General features: G+C 45.4%; 1 long non-coding RNA gene across 2 annotated transcripts in view; it reads right to left on the bottom strand.

The window, feature by feature from the left end:
* LOC309859817 overlaps nucleotides 1-14226 on the bottom strand; it is a 31532-nt gene extending 17306 nt beyond the window's left edge. For both annotated transcript variants that reach the window (XR_014308938.1, XR_014308939.1), the window contains exons 1-3: nucleotides 14094-14226; nucleotides 2092-2156; nucleotides 981-1121 (exon numbers count right to left, since the gene is read on the bottom strand). This is a non-coding gene — a long non-coding RNA (uncharacterized lncRNA). The remainder of the gene's footprint in view (nucleotides 1-980; nucleotides 1122-2091; nucleotides 2157-14093) is intronic.
* Nucleotides 14227-17485: the final 3259 nt, after the last annotated feature.

Genomic DNA, 17485 nt, shown 5'->3' with positions numbered 1-17485 from the left:
CCCCAGGATCCAGGGATCCTGACCTCAGCCAAGGGCAGATGCTTACCCAACGGCGCCACACGGGGGCTGGCAAATTAATTTCATCTTTTACAAAGATGCTCTTCTGGAAGACAGGGCACCAAAACCTCCACAGTTCAGCATCAGGCAGTGAGGGCTTCCTCCCTGTCTATGAGAACATGGAAGCCAAAGATTTTTCTCCACCACCAAGAAGAGCTACATATCTCTGGGCCTGAGAGGGTATACAACCACTGCAGATGTGGAAATACTCCCCGATTCGGTAGATTTTAGAACACGATGGCATTCTTACGGTCCCTTCCATAAAGACAAAGCCTGTCTAGGAATGCCTGCGAGGTTCTTTCAGTTAAGGGACCAGCTTTTGGCTTTGGCTCAGGTTATGATGTCAGGGTTATGGTACTGAGCCCCGTGTCAGGCTATGGAAGGCATGTGGAGCCTGCTGAAGGGTCGTTCTAATCCCCTGCAACACCCACTGCCCCACAAAAAAAAAAAAAAACAAAAAAAACAAAAAAAAAAAAACAAAACAGGAGAGAGTGAGAGAGGAAGAGAGAGAGAAAGAAGGTGTTTGGAAGTCCACTCAGATATCCATTTGTAAAGATGCCCAGGATTCTTTGCTCTAGATGAATGGCCCAATAAAGCAACTGTGGGCAGAAAGTCATTCATCAAGGGAATGTCTATTTATAAGGTCAGGCTGCAATAACTCAGGACTCTGCTAAAAGGGGCAACCTGGAGTTCAGAAGTCTTGTGTGGGGCAGGGACTTGCAGAACCTTCTCCACATGTGCCACTAAGTCATCTTCCCCAAGCAGCCAACTCTAGACATTCTGGTTAAGGGTATATCTCCACGTTAATAGACAAGAAGAGGCTCTTTTTGCCTCCGGAAAAAGACAGAAGCCGGCAAGAAAGACACCCAAGTCAAGGCCTGAACCTCAACCCAGGTGGGAGGTTCAGAACCAAGACAACTTACCACTGTGATGCACGTGCACCAGCGAGACGACAGCGGTCACACTCTTGGATGTGCTGCACCTCCATCTGCACCGAAGAGACAGAGGCCAGACACTTTGGATGCTGCCCAGCAGGCCACGTCCCCTGAGCCTCGAAGCACCACCTGTAAAAACAAGGAGAGCATTCACTCGAGGTCTGAGGACCCGCACATGGGGAGACACAGAGTCACCCATGATGGAAGCAGTCCCCTCCATCCCAGCAGGGAGTGCAGGTTCAAGAAGGCCAAAACAACAGGGCCCTGCCATTTGTCAAAGTCTTAGCATTGCTGCTGGAAGGCGTTCCCCTAAAGCATGCTTGGCGAATTGGCTGCCAGGAGTTCCATGAGGCTGAAAAGGGCCTCTGGTCTTTCCTTGCTAAGACATGTCTCTCATGGGCCCTAGTACTCAACAACAACAACAAAAAAAAACAACCAACAACGACTACCTTCCTCTTTCACAACACTCTTCCACTTCAGGGTCGTGGCTATGGCAGAGTTCACACTGTGTGCATTTTGCCCTGATAAACACCAACCCTCCAATAAAGCTCAGAGCAGAGAGTCAGGCTTGAGCACCCCAGTGACTTGGCTGGCTGCCATGGCTGCCTGGGCCCGCCTGCCTCCCTGCCTCCCTGGCTCCAGTCCTTTCCTATAAGCATCTGCCTGGGCCCTGGGACTCTGGCTGTGCCCAGGTGCCACGGGCCCTGGGTACAGGCCGTCAAAAGGCAGTTGAGGGGCTGCAGAATCCAGCCGACCGGCCCTGTGGTCCCCTCAACCCAACCACTGTGGTAACCAACGTGGGCCCAGGTGCCAGATTGAACTGCAACCCCCGCCTTCCTGCTCAAACACAGGGTCACCTCGGAAGCAAGGCACATCAGCCCCAAATAACCTGCCCCTTAGCCCCCACCCCACCAGCCTGAATATTTCCTGGGGACAGAGCCCCAGAAGACAACACAACCTCCATTCCAGGCAGCGCATTTCATTCATCCTCACGTCTTGCACAAGTTGTCTGATGGGTCCAGAAAAATCCGCCTACGTTATGGCCTGCATGCTGCTATGATATGAGGAACCCTTCACCTCCCCAGACTTGAAAGGTCACCTGACCCATTTTGGAGGGCTGTCCCAGTGACCACGCCCACTTCTCCTGCCAGCCTGGGACTCTGCCTGCAGAAAAAGAACAAGAAAGAACAAGAGTTGGTGATAATGTGAAGAAAAAGAAACCTTGTGTACTGATGGTGGGGATGAAAACTGGTGCAGCCATTATGGAAAACAATGTGGGGGTTCCTCAAAAATTTAAAAATAGAACTGTCATATGTTCCAGTAATTCCATTACTGGGTATTTACTCAAAGAAAATGAAAACATTTGAAAAGATACGTTTATATTGCAGCACTATTTACAGTAGGCAAGATATGGAAGAGCCCGTCAATAGATGAGTGGATAAAAATGACGTGGTGTATATAAAGATATATGTAGAGAGATATATATATAGATAGTTAAGAGACTAGTACTTGGCCAGAGAAAAGAAAGAAATCTTAGCATTTGCAACAACATGGATAAATCTAGAGGGTATAATACTAAATGAAATAGGACAAAGAAAGAAAAATATCCTATGATTTCAATCATATGTGAAATTTAAGAAACAAAACAAAGCATAAAAGAGACCCCAAAAAAGAGACTCACAAATATAGAAAACAAACTGGTAGATTACTAGAGGGAAGGTGGGTGGAAAGAAGGCATGAGACAACGAGGGTATACCATTGAAAAGGAAAAACAAAACTATCTGAAGTCTACATTATTGTCTATGTAAAAAAATCTCAAATATCTTGTAAAAAGAAAAAATAATCTATTGGAAGTAATGAGGAAATACCAAAATATCATAGGATACAAGGTCAATATAAAAACTCAACTATTTTCCTATATCTGAATAAAGAATTGAATTCCAAATTTTCAAATGAAAAAAATACCATTTACAATACACCCCTAAAAAGGGTACTCAAGTATAAAACCTAACACAATACATATATACAGGAAGACAAAACTGATGGAAGAAATCAAAGATCTAAATAAATGGAGAGAGAGCTCGTATTCATCGGAAGCAAGACTCAATATGGCTAAGACGTCAATTCTTTCCAACTTAATCGATAAATTCAATGAAATCCAAATAAAACCTCACAGTTATTTTGCAGATAATGACAAGAAGATTCTGAAGTGTACACAGAAAGGCAAAAGATCTAGAAGAACCAACACACTGGACAGCTGGGTGGCTCAGGTGGTTGAGCATTTGCCTTCAGCTCAGGTCATGATCCCAGAGTCCTGGATGAAGTCCCGGAGTCAGGCTCCTTGCTCAGAGGGGAGCCTGCTTCTCCCTCTGCTCTCTCTGCCTGTGACATTCCCTGTTTGTTCTCTCTCTTTGACAAATAAATAACATCTTTTAAAATAGTTTAAAAAATAGAATAGCAACACAATGTGGAAGAAAAATGAGAATTCACCTTACCTGGTCTTGAGACTTACTATAAAGCTACTAGCCACCGAGATAGTGTGTTAGTGCTGAGAGAGACACACAGATCAACAGAACAGATTACAGGGACCATGGATAGATCTACCAAAATAAAGTCAAACATTTTTTGACAAAGGCACAAAGGGAATAAAAGGAAAAAAGATAGTCTTTCAACAAATGGTGCTCGAACAACTGAACACTCATGCAAAAGAAATGAAACTAGACACAGACCTTACACAAGTATTAACTAAAAATGAATCAGAGATCTAAATGTAAAAATACAAGAATTAAGAATACAGGAGAAAAATCTCTAGGACCCTGGTTTGGGTGATGGGTTTTTAGATTCAACAGCAAAAGCATATTCCATGGGGAAAAGCATGCGTTGGATATTATTAAAAATAAAGTCTTATGCTCTGTGAAAGACATTTTTAAGAAAATGAAAGGATAAGGCACAGACAGGGAGAAACTATTTGGAACACAGATATCTAATAAAGGCTTTGTGTCCAACATCACAAAAGAGCTCTTAAAGCTTCAATAATAAGAAAACAAATGACCAAATGAAAAATATGCAAAAGATTTGAACAAACTCTTCACCAAAGATATAAGGATAGCAAATTAATACACGAACAGATAGATGCTCCACATCACCTCAGTGGGAATATGCAGACAACATGACACAGGTATTGAAATGGTTACATCAAAAATAATTACAGTGCCAATTTCAAGTCCAGAATCAGAACAACAAGATTCTGATTCATAGTTGGTAGGAACAAAAACTGATACAGCAACTTTGTAGAAATAGTTTGCCAATTTCTTGCGAAGCTAAACATACATACATACATAACCAACACAGCAATTTCACACCCTATGTTTTTGAAAACTTATGTTTTAAAACCTACATGTGAATATTTCTAGCACCTTAATTCAAATGGGAGAATCAAGCATCCATGGGTTAACCACTCTGAAATCATGTATGCAACTCTGAAATCATGTATGTGTATTTTGGAATTGAACTATCAAATAAATGAAATTCAGATGTTAGCTGGATTCTCACTGTTAGTGCAGGAGATTACAGACAAGCAAGGAGAGAAGGTTAGAAGGTTCCATCTGGTAATGCTTACAACAGGAGACAAGTGTGAATACTTAGCTTACTATAGATACAGATGGTTACACACTAAAATATTTATAGACATGTGTATATACATGAGTGAGTATACACATATTCCCTGTTCAGTTAGCTGAGAGGGTCTTTGAGCAATGACTTAACAGTCACAACAGAAACACCTAGTCCCCCAATCTTGGTTTCTCATACTATGCTCAAATGAAAAGAACCAAAACTACTTAGGGGGAAAAAATGGCTAATTCTAGGGCAGGAAAGACATAAGATGCACCTGGAAAATCTACTGCCACAGAGTAAGGTAGAAATATTCAAGCAATAACAGGGTATGTCAGGAACACCTGGGTGACTCAGTGGGTTAAAGCCTCTGCCTTCGGCTCAGGTCATGATACCAGGGTCCTAGGATCGAGACCCGCATCGGGCTCTCTGATCAGTGGGGAGCCTGCTTCCTCCTCTCTCTGCCTGCCTCTCTACCTACTTGTTATCTCTGTCTGTTAAATAAATAAAATCTTTAAAAAAAAAACAGGGTATGTCAATAGACACAAGAACCGAGAGAAGGTGCTTTCTAAAAAATTTATTTACTTGTTTTTGAGAAAGTAGGAAAAGGAGAGAAAGCATAGCAGCAGGGAGGAGCACGGGGAGAGAGAGAGAGAGAGAGAGAGAGAATATTTATTTATTTATTTATTTGACAGAGCCACCGAGCCACCCAGGCACCCCAGTGAGAGAATTTCAAGCAGGTCCCACACTCAGCAAAGAGCCCAAGGTGGGGCTGGATTCCAGCACCCTGACATCATTACCTGAGCTAAAATCAAGAGTCGGACACTCTACCAACTCAGTCAACCAGGTGCCACTAGAAGATCCTTTTACTAACCAACCTGGAACAACTTGAGCAACCAAAGGAACAAGGTATCATTGTACTAGAACCAAAATATAAAATAACTAGCCATGAATTCATGCTGATATAAATGGATTAGTAAATAGGAGAGAAAAGAAAAATCTGCTATGAAGAATTCCTGATAATTTATGTACATAATTGAATAGCTACTCCATCAGGAAGGAGGTATAGTGTAAGTGGTAAAGTGTAATTGCCCACTTCCTTCCAAGGAGTACAGTATGAGGACAGAGAAAACAAAGTAATAAGTCATGTCCAGATCACTAACCCTTGATATGGTAAGACCAAAGGACATTTCATCTGTGTGGTCTTCCTCCAAGAAACCCATAACCTCAGTCTAATCATGAAAACAACAGCAGACAATTCCTAATTGAGGGACATTCTACAAAACACCTAACTGTACTCCTCAAAACTGCCCAGGTTATCAAAAACAAGGGAAGTCTGAGAAATTGTCACAGCCAAGGGGAGCATAAAGAAACGACAATGTGAAAGGTGGCATTCTGAAACAGAATACCTGCATGGGGGAGAAAACACCAGGGTCAACTATCAAAAGACAAATCACATCCCATAAAATAATAGTTTACAACCCATATAATGAACAAGCACTAGTATCCCTAATATATAAAGAGCTAGACACTGAAGAAGAAGAAAAAAAAAAAAGCCACAAACCTAAGAGCAAAATGGGCAAAAGATATGAACAGAGGGTTCACATAAACGTAAATACACCTTTCAGATGCATGAAGAAATACTTAACCTCACTCATAGATAAGAAGCTTGCAGAGATAAACTTCATAAAATACCATGTTTCTCTTTCCACTGCCAAAATTTCAGAAGTTGAACCACATGTTCTATGGGAGAAGCTGTGGACAAACAAGCACGGATGCAATGTCCATGGGAGTGACAGAAAATGGTACCACAATCCTGAATGATCGAGTTATCAATTTGATGCACCCGTTGACCTGGCAGCGCACTTCTAGGAATTTATCGGATAGAAATAACCTATATGTACAAGGCCATTCACTAGAACATGGTTTGTAATAACAAAAGGTTTGAAATAGTGCATAACTAATAATAACCAGTAAACTAACTATGGAACGTCCAATCTTGAATTACTATGCAGCTATAACAAAGAAACAATTCATGTTCTGTTTAGATACAGATGTCTGGGACAGGCTTTTAAGAAGTGACAAAAAAGCAAAGAAAGAACAGAAAATCGTGTATAGACTCCTTACTCAAAGTGTGGCTCCCTGAGCAGCAGAGTCCGCTTCACCTGGGAGCTTTTTAGAAATGCAAAACTCAGGGCCCCCACCAGATCCACTAAATCAACATCTGCATTTTAATAGGATGCCAGTGGTGTACAGCTGCATCTAAGTTCGGAAAGCCCTAAAGATGATGGATTCCCTTAAAAATAAAAGTAGGGGGCATACAAGAGTATCTTTTACCTGAAAAAAGCAGCACTGGTAGGACAAACAAGACAGACAGATATCTACAGCAGGAGGACCATAATTCCCGTTTGTCTGGTACTGTCCCAATATAGCCAGTTATCCCATCCTAACTTTATGGAACCTCTTTCATTCTCACTGGAAGTGTCTCAGTTGAGATGAAAAATGTCACCCTTCCTAGAGGGAACATCACTTAACCTTTAACCATGTTATTATTAATTCAAAAGTATTTTATTAAAAAGACAGAGAGAGAGAGAGAAGACCAGTCAGGAAAAAACACAGACTGAAGAAAAGCAGTGAGCCAAGGATGGTTGGGCAACAAACCCAAAGAGAGGCAACGTCTGGGGCAAAAGGGAAAGACAACTTTGTGAGGAAGAGTAAGGAGATGTATCAGAGTTAAGAAAGGAAAGCTAGCAGGCAGGTGTAAGAAACAACAAAGACTGAGGGTTATGCTGCAGGTTATGTCAAGTAAGACAAATCCAAAAACTGGATTTGACTACAATTTGGTAGCCTTTTCCAGAGCTGACTCAGCTGAATGTCAAAGAAGCAAGAATGCATTCATGAAGTTGAAATATGAATGAAAAATGCAGAAACCAAAGCCAGAACAGTTGGCTATTCAAGCTAGAGATGTGAACAAGTGGACACAAACACTTAGGGAGAGAAATCTGGAGGACATGGGGTCCCTCCATTCCACCAGATCTTCAAAGTCCTATTCCTGGATCAAGCAGGACCATGAGAGAGCTGTCCACTCAGACCTCATAGTTCGGTCCCCTGAAAAGCATCCATACACTTCTAGCACAATGCTGTGTCTATCAGAAATGATTATAGGCAATTTCAGTGTTGTTATTAGAAAAATCAAAGGAAGTTTTACAACTTGCACAACTCTGTGAAATTAAGAGTCCTGCTTCTCATTCTACTAACTGTTCTTTGAATTTGCTTGATATACTTCTCTTCAAATAATTCTTGCCTATTTCTATCTTTTCGGGTTTTCTTTTTAAGATTTTATTTATTTATTTGACAGACAGAGGTCTCAAGTAGGCAGAGAGGCAGGCACAGAGAGAGAGGGAAGCAGGCTCCCTGCTGAGCAGAGAGTCCGATGTGGGGCTCGATCCCAGGATCCTGGGATCATAACCTGAGCCAAAGGCAGGGGCTGTAACCCACTGAGCCACCCAGGAGCCCCTATATTTTTTTTTGTTTTTAAAATATGAATCCTTTCAAATTTTAGAATACTCATTTTAAAACAAAGTGGAAATAAACAAAAAGCTCACCTGGGATCTGTTCATTTTCTGCTCTTAGTGGAGGAGGGACAGCTGAGGAAGAAGGAAGGAAGAAGGAAGTTAGAAGAGACTTGGCCTGCCTTGCAGTTCCTGGATTTACCTGCCTACACAGCTCCACATACAAGATATTTACGTGTCCATGTGTGGCTCCGATAGATGTTGGGCTTACACATGATACTTTTCACTGAGTGAATGTAAACATTTGTTTCTTATTGACTTATTACCAATTTAGGTTCTGTGACAGAGAAAAATTAAAAACATGAAAAGATGAGTTGAACATTTAACAGTAACCTAAAGGAGGAAACACTATGGCTTTTTCAGAACTGATGTGGGAAAAATTAAAAATTAAAAATCTCAAGCCACGCTGTTCATCTGTTTTCCTGTGAACACTATTAATCCCCTGAGGTTAGAAAATCCAAGCAACCTCTGGAAAAAAGAGATGCGAAGGTTTAAGGCAAGATAAAAAATAAATGTTTAATATTTGTTTCTTACAACTTTCAAAAGCTCTTTTAATAAGAAACTATCTTTGATTTAATTAATAGTGACAAAATGAGCCGTGGCCTGGGAATTTGCAGACCTGACTTTTAACCATGGTTCTGCCACCAACAAACTGCATGATCTTGGTCAGTCACCTTCTCAGGCTCACGTTGTTGTTGTTGTTGTTGTTTTCATTTTCAAATAAGACCAAAACAGATAAACTTGTGCTTGCACTACCATCCTATAGGTCTATAAGGCCAGTAGAGCAGGAACCTCTGCATCTTTCTAGATGCCATCAACAATGGCAAATGGGGAATGGAAAATGAGGGGAGGAGCGGGTGTTCAGGGAGGGGTGATGACAGAATTTCCTTCCCTATGGCTGGTGAGCCTTTCATCCTGACCATGCCCTCACAGAATCTCCAAAGAAGTGACATTTCCTGTGTAGCCTGGGTGCCCACCCCTCTCAGCTCCAGCTCACCTCGCTCTTCTTAAATTTGTCCCAGAACTTCCACCATCACACAGCCTTCAATGCCTTCAGGATACTGTCATGCTTATACATAACAAATAACAAATGAATACATAATAAATAATAACTGAGGGCCTGGGGAATGTCAGAGCCAGGAAAGGGCCTTGGTGCTTAGCTAGTACAGCCTCTTCCCTCTTCCACTGCACAAATGAGTTAACTGAGCAATGAAGGCCCTAGAGAATTGTCAAAGCTCCAGCCATACATTATTACATACACAAGAAATACAAAAGCAGCTAGCAAAATGTGAGTTTCAGAATAATTACATTGACTATTCAGGGCTCAGAAAATGCTTCCTGGGACCTTTTGACTTGGAGGGCTCAGGCACAGTCAAACATGCCATGCTTTAACGTGCTTCCCAAGGAATGTTGGTCCCATTTCGGTATGTCCCAGATGTCAAGCATTGCCATCCCTGAGGCCCAAGTTTTCCCGGAGGTGCACAATGGTGCTTGGGGCCCCAGTTCCTTGGGCATGGTTCTGGGTGCTCCCGAGTTGGAGTTCAGATGAGGGACAGCTTCTCATTGCTACACTTCTTGCTGCTGCCAAACACACAGGCTGAGCGGGGCCCATTTTGTGGGGCCACTGCCAGTGTTGAGCCCAGCATTGGTCACGGTCCTGTGCATGGAAGCGACGGGGGCAGTTCTGGGGCAGCACCCTCGGGTAACCCAGCAGGGCAGGGTTGCTGCTCCTCGAGTTGATCCCAGGGTGCTTTCCAAGGACATGTGCCCTGAGTTGGCTATCTCTGGAAAGGAGTGTTCTTTTGAAGAGGAAAAGTTGGTTTTAAGAACCCACATTTGTGCACGTTCCCGTCTAATTTGGGTGGCCTTTCCAAATGTGTTGCTTAACTAAGCTAGGCAACTTGAGGTCACCCTCAGAAACATGGCCACAATCGCTCGTGGGTGGGCAGTCGCCTTGCTCCTTATTCTGCGGGCATAACAACGGGAACCCAAGGGCTCAGGGTTCATTCAGCAACTGGACCATGCGATTGATTCCTCCAAGACTGTGGAACTCAACTAGCACCTTGACCAGCTGGATGGGGCTGGGATAAAGAACTCTTTCCCTCATGCCAGAGAACACACACTACTCCACAGGATTCTCTGGAGACTTATGGGGACAATGAAGGACCTCGGTCTCTACCTGGAGTGGAGGGTGCACTTGGGGTGCCCTTATCTCCTGGACAAGTTTTCTCCCACTCACCGGCGACTCCTACTAATGAGGATCTTCCGGCAGGACCTCCAGTCAAAAGGGCTTCTAGCAATGGTTTCTTCCCTCCCAGTCCTACTGATCCAAGAAGCCACCCCTATTCAGGTACACTGGCAAAACAAAGGCTTTAGCTAAGCATCCAACTGCCCTCATGGGAAAAGGAAACTCCCAATTCATGCAGGGATAGCCCCTGACTCTAAAGGACTTGGAATCAGATCCAGAGTGTCCCAGAGAACAAAGGCCACCAAACCATGACAGCAGGCCCATGATATTACCAAGTACCACCTTACACTTCCAGATATGCCTGAACTAACACCTGAAACCAGCCCAACTGGAAACCCAGCGATCCTTAGGCCTGGACCCGACTGCTCTACGCCCATGGCTCCTAACTCTGGAAAGGTTCTGAAGTCCACCACACTGCAGATGGCCCTACGAAAATGCGGAGGACAGGTGCTTTAGCAATGGCAACAGTTTCAGGGAAAGGTGGTAAGAAGAACCAGGAGTGCTAACATCAGTCAAACTCGGACTGCTGAGACCAAAGCCTGTCAGCAAACATGTCTGCCGGAAAGCAGAGATCCTAGTGCCCACCTGTTGGTTCTCATTGGCAACAAATCATACAAGCATTTATCCGGACTCCGACAGGCCTTCCTCGTCCTCGTCCCCCCTGAAGCAATTGACAGAAAAGGCTCTTCTTCCCAAGCCAGAACCCGCCAACCCGATATGAGCCTGAAATGCTTGCACTTTCACAGAATGGCCCTCCCAACCCAAAGAGCCCTTGAAAGCCTGACTGCGGTTCAAGGGGACGGGATTCGATAAGGGCCCCTAGCTGGGATGCAATGGCCATGAAGCTCTAACCTGGGCCCATGGCTTTCCCAAGCTCCATAGGCCACCAGACATTTGGCCTGGGCCAAATGCGTGGGCGCATCATGAAAACAATCACTGACCCAGCTGACCTTCCCCATTTTAAGCAACGGTGCACAGGTGCTCTGTTCCACTAACGTGGCCACCTAGCATCCATCATTTCCCCTCCTTGGGAATGGAGGATGTCATGGGGCATGGGGAAGTCCTTACTGAGTACACAGTCAAGGCCCACCGTTTCACCCCAAACAGGATTTCTCGGTGAAATATGGGAATGATCCCAACGCATAAAGCAGTTCTACAGAACACAAAGGCTTCAGAGGTGGTTAACTGCTGCACATGGTGGAGCCTGTGCCCATCGAAAGACACAATGCTGTGCATACATTCCCCATGATCTCAAAGAGAACTCTGGGTTCCTAGCAGACACCACTGCTCAAATCCCCACTTCCAAGGATTCCTCTCCTTAAGGACTGGCTCAACTCCTGGACTGGGGAAGGGTTCTCACCCACTATCAGGGGACTCTTCATGGGGATTCTCCCTCTCTTCCTTCTTCTAACCCCGATGTGTTGTTTCCCACCCGCTGCCCCATCTCTGCAGGTGGTTCCAGGAACCCTTCACTGCAGTAACTTCCAGAGGACAGATGGTCCTTTCTGCTCAGGAAGATCCAGTCACAAGTTCTCCCCTGTACTCAGTGGCCTCTTCCTTTTATGACTCTGAAAGCAGAGGACTCCCCCAGCTGGGTCTTCCCCACCTGACCAGCAACGACCCATATGGAGGGACAGCTCTACGCCCCTATTCAGCAGCAAGAAGTTACAGAAAATGACACTGTCTTCCTTCAACAACCTTAACCACGCAAGGCTCTGCACTGGTCACGGGCACACGAGGAGGGAGGAGAAAGCTAGCTGAGCACCAAGCAGGAGCTGACACACCACACCGCCCCCCAACCTGTGATACGGGGGACATCCCTCAGGTGCTCTGACTGCCCTGAAGCTGAGGAAAGGAAAAAACAAATTCTCCCCAGATGGAGATCAAGACCCAGCAAGACTGGAGTCTCCCTCATTTTGTAAAAGTCCTCATGATTCTACAGGAAGAGGCTCGTTTAATGAGAGGCTAGCGACTTGCCAGAGGCCTGGATCTCCATTTCCTGAAGCCCTGATCTCCGTTTCCTGAAGCCCTGACATCTCCCTCCCCTCCATGACACTGAGGGAGGCTGAGGCCGAAGGAAATGTCCATAGGAGAGTTTCTTTTCAAACCTGCAGTCCCTTGAGAAGGACCTGTGAGACGAGGAAGTTAACATTACTCCAGGAAGCTCCCCACCATCTTTCAATTCATGCCTGCCTAGCAGGAAAACCCACCTTCCCTTAACAATAGCAAAGCCTTCCATGTCCTGGATGTCCTCTGTCCTCCTGCCAGTTCTTGAAAAACCTCCCTTTTGCCTGACCTCCCCCAATGCCATCCCAGAGAGTCAGCCTCCTGTCACAACCCCAGCAAGCAGTCCTTTCTACCCAAGGGTCGTATCCCTGTGCTTTAATAAAATCACCTCCTGCCAGCAAAGCTATCTCAAGTGCACCCTCGATGTATGTTCAAGAAAACCTTAACCTATCGATGTATGTATATCGTGCAAGGATGAATGGCCACAAGATTCAACAAATGCATGGTTTGTGATCTACCTCTCATGTCCTTAATTCTACTAATATTTTCCTTACAAAGTACAAAGGATTTACAAATTAATTACATGGTTAGAAATATTTCTATTTACTTCACTTATTGTAGAACGACAGAGCTAGAGAGGGTACAAAACAGTCGGGGTCGGGCAGCGAGGACAAAGTAGAAGGGTGCCCAATACAGGGCTTGATATCCAGCATTCAGGGATCCTACCTCAGCCAAGGGCAGATGCTCACTCAAGGGTGCCACCAGGGGGATGTCAAATTAATTTCATCTTTTACAAAGAAGCTCTTCTGGAAGACCTGTTGGGATCAGGGCAGGAAAACCTCGACAGTTCAGCATCAGGCAGTGAGGGCTTGCTCCCCGACTATGAGAACATGGGAGCCAAGGGCTTTTCTCCACCACCAAGAACAGCTATGTATCTCTGGGCCTGAGAGGGTGTATGACCACTGCAGACATGGAAATACTCCCTGATTCGGTAGATTTTAGAACAGAAGGGGGTTCTTACGGTCCCTTCCATAAACACAAGGACTATCCAGGACTGTCCAAGTTCTTTCAGTTAAGGGACCAACTTTTGGCTTTGGCTCAGGTAATGACGTCAGGATTATGGGATTGAGCCCGTGTCAGGCTATGGAAGGCATGTGGAGCCTGCTGAAGTGTCTCGCTCATCCTCTGCAACTCCCACTCCGCCCACAAAAAGAAACATATATATATATATATATATAGAGAGAGAGAGAGAGAGAGAGAGAACGTGTGTGGAAGTCCACTCAGACATCCATTTGTAAAGATGCCCGGGATTCTTTGCTCTAGATGTATGGCCCAATGAAGCAAGTGTGGGCAGATAGTTGATCGTCGAGAGAATGTCTATTCAAGGTCAGGTTGCAATAACTCAGGATTCTACTACCAGAGGCAACCTGGAGCTCAGAAGTATTTTGTGGGGCAGGGACTTGAGAACCTTCTCCACATGTGCAACTAAGTCATCTTCCACAAGCAGCCAACTCTAAAAATTCTTGTTCAGGGTACCCCTCCAAGTTAATCGACAAGGGGTATTTTTCCCTCCAGAAGAAAGACAGAAGCTGGCAAAAAAGATACCCCAGTCAAGGCCTAAACCTCAACCCTGGCAGGAGGTTCAGAACCATGACAACTTACAACTGTGATATACATCCACCAGGGAGATGACAGAGGTCACATTCCTGTATATATTGCACTTGAATCTGCACTGAAGAGACAGAGGCCAGACGCGTTGGATGCTGCCAACGAGGTCCAGTCACCTTAGTTTCAAAGCACCACTTGTAAAAACAGGGAGAGCTTATAGTTGAGGTCTCAGGAACTGCACTTGGGAAGACACAATGTCACACAAAACTGAAAGCATGCCCCTCCCTTCCAGCAGAGAGCACAAACTCAAAGAGGCCAAAACCACAGAATCCCGAAATTTAAAGATTTAGCATTGCTGCTGGCAGACCTTCAAATGATACATGCACCGTCAGCTGGCTACTGGGAGTTCCACGATATCTTTGCCAGACCCAAGCAGGAGGATGTGGGCCAGGAAATGGCCGAGAGGTCAATCACCATGTGCAACTAGTGACAGGAGTCTAAATAAAGTTTCTGCTGCTCCCATAAACCGAACAGAAGATCTGCATAAACCCTATTTCAACTGCATTTTGCATGACCGTCCTAGGGTTGCTTACTTCTCCTTGAATCTTCATTCACCTTTGACATGCATTCTCATTCCTCTACCCTGTAACTTCAATGACACGGAACTCCCATTGGAGATATGCATATACTCTACCTCCTCAATGTCTTTTCTACTCTATGTGAGTGACTCTGTTAGTCTTGCTTTCTTTCTTTCCTCACAACTCTATTTGGCAGAAATGAGCCTCTGGTCTTCCTTTCTAAGACATGCCTCTCATGGACCCTGGAACTCAAAAAAAGAAATAAGAAACCAACAACTAATCACCACTCAATATGAATGTAACCTATACCTTGGAGATCGAAGTTGCTTCACACCTAACCAGAGACTATGCTACTGACCTAAAGGGCAAGCCCTCCAACAACCAGCTTCTAGAGGATTCTGGGATGATTTGGGGTATAGTTCTGATAGGATTTTCCCAATCTGAAAACACTGCCACCCTACAAAGAGGTCCCCAAACCTGATTATCAACTAAACAGATTAAGAGCTTCATGGGACCCATTGTGAGGCACATAAACACCTGGCGGTGGTGGCAGCGGGTGCCAGTCCACATGGGTGATGGTTTTCACTTTAACAGATTTGGGACGGTTTCTTAGATGCAAGGAGGCAGCCGCAAGCACACTTGGTTTCTTAGCATCTATTCTAAGCCTGGCAGGCATAGTGACGGACTGTTCCATACAGATTTTGAAACCCTGCTGTGCTGGAACTTCTCATGAGGAAACTCTAGAGTGAACTTTCAGTAGTGTGTCCAGGCCAAAGCGAAGCGCAATACTCCCATCATACTTGACTGCAATACCTGTCGACTTGGGTGGATTCCTCTTCTTGAGGTCCCCCAAATATCCTGAGGTTCCTATACCTGCCAACAGGTAACATTCCCTACTCATCTGGCAAGGCTCCTGAGCACTGTGTCATCGAGGTGTGAAGCCGCTATGGACAAGGGGCTCCACAAAGTCACCCTTAATTCCTGAAAATTGTCTGGTCATTATCTGAGTCTATACACATTACTGTCAAATTGGACATTTCACTCAATCCCTTGGTAAAATAACCAATGTTTCTAGTGGTGTCCTGTTACAGGAAAAAGGCGCTTGTGCTGAACTTGTGCTAATAATCCTAAGTACCTTGGAAGAAAGAATTCTCCCTGAGAATTTCTGAATGATGGAGGGTTCAGGAAGGGAGAGAAGTTAAATTTTCCCATTTGTTCACACAGAAATACTTCATCACATTTCTGTAGATCATGGATATTTTCAGATAAAGTTTCTCTAAATCTGGAAGAAGAAATACTAAAGAACCAGCAACATTTCAAACAAGAGTCACAAAGGTAAGCTCATGTTCCTCAACTCTCTCAGTTCCCCTTTACTAATTCTTGATTGGCTTGAATGCAGCTTTTCCATGAGTTCTGCAAACCTGTACCCAGTTGAGTTTGAGAATTTTCACGATCAGACACTAAGACCCCACAAGACACATCACCGTGTATAGTCACAGGCATTTAATGGAAATGTAGGGATAAAAGGCCTGTGGACACACACTTAATGAGATATATTTTCACCTAACATAGAAGGCAAGACATCAACATGGAAGCAGATAGGCCACAAGACCTGCATCCTCGTTGCCAGGGCATGGCGTGTCCATGAGTTTCTGTATCTCCAAGCCAAATACGCTCATGTCTTCTGAGCTAAGGTTTCTGCTTCTAGAATTTTCTCCCAAGGAGAAAATCAGAGAGGTTGTAAAGGATTTGCAACAGCGTTTATGGAGGCTTCCTGGATAATGGCGAAGCCCTGCAGCTCACCGCCTTGCCCAAGGCCCACAAACCTGTTCAGTGCCCCCTTTGCATCCACCATGGTCAGGCAGGTCTAGCCCCTTCTCCCCCTGTTGCACAGCACACCCTCTCCTGGTGTCCACCAGGTCGCTCAACCTCTGTGTTCCATGTCCTCAATGGATCTCTTTGGAAGAAGGTAACCCGCATAGTGGTGGAAAGAGCAAATATACTCCTTCCCACCCTTTCTCCCTCCTTGCACCCAACCAAGGTTTCTGCAGAGACATGCAGATGGGGCTCTTCTTTTGTGGCGCCTCCAAGAATCCCCTTGCACAAAACCTGAGCCTTAGCACATAGCAGGCTATTTTGGTCTCTACCCCCACCGCCCACCTCAGCCACGGGGCAGCATTCCACCTGCCAGCCACCTCAGAAAGAACTCCCGCACCCCAGTTAGCTGCTCTCTGTCCAACGCCCAAGTGCTGGCCTAGACATTTGAAACTCCTTTCAAATGAGGAGGAGGAGGAGGAGACACACCCATGGCACCCAGGTGCCTGAGTGCACGCCACATCACACCATCTACGTCAGGGTTGTGGTGATGGCAGACTTCCCACTGTGTGCTTTTTGCCCTGAGACATGCCAACCCTCCAATGCAGCAGAGAGCACAGAGCCAGGCTTCAGCCCCCCAGTGACCTGGCTGGCTGCCGTGGCTGCATGAGCCTGCCTGCCTCCCTCCCTCCCTGGCTCCAGTCCTTTCCTATGAGCATCTTCCTGGGCCCTGGGACTCTGGCTCTGCTCCAGTGCCCCAGGCCCTGGGTGCAGGCTGTCAACAGGCAGTTGAGGAACCACAGACTCTGGCTGCAGGCCCTGTGCTCCCCTCAACCCAACCACCGTGGTAACCAACATGGGCCCAGGTTCCAGATCAGACTGCAGCCCCCCGCCTTCCTGCTCAAACACAGGGGGCTCTTCGGAAGCAAGGCATGTCAGCCCCAAATACCTGCTCCCTAACCCCCTTCCCACCAGCCGAATAACCCCTAGGGACAGATGTATAGAGAAGCCAACATAATCTACACTCCAGGCACTGCATTTCACTCAGCCTCT

The sequence above is a fragment of the Mustela nivalis genome (assembly GCF_964662115.1).
Source record: "Mustela nivalis genome assembly, chromosome: 2".
Classification (NCBI taxonomy): Eukaryota; Metazoa; Chordata; class Mammalia; order Carnivora; family Mustelidae; genus Mustela; species Mustela nivalis.
This window is presented reverse-complemented; position numbering and strand designations above follow the sequence as displayed.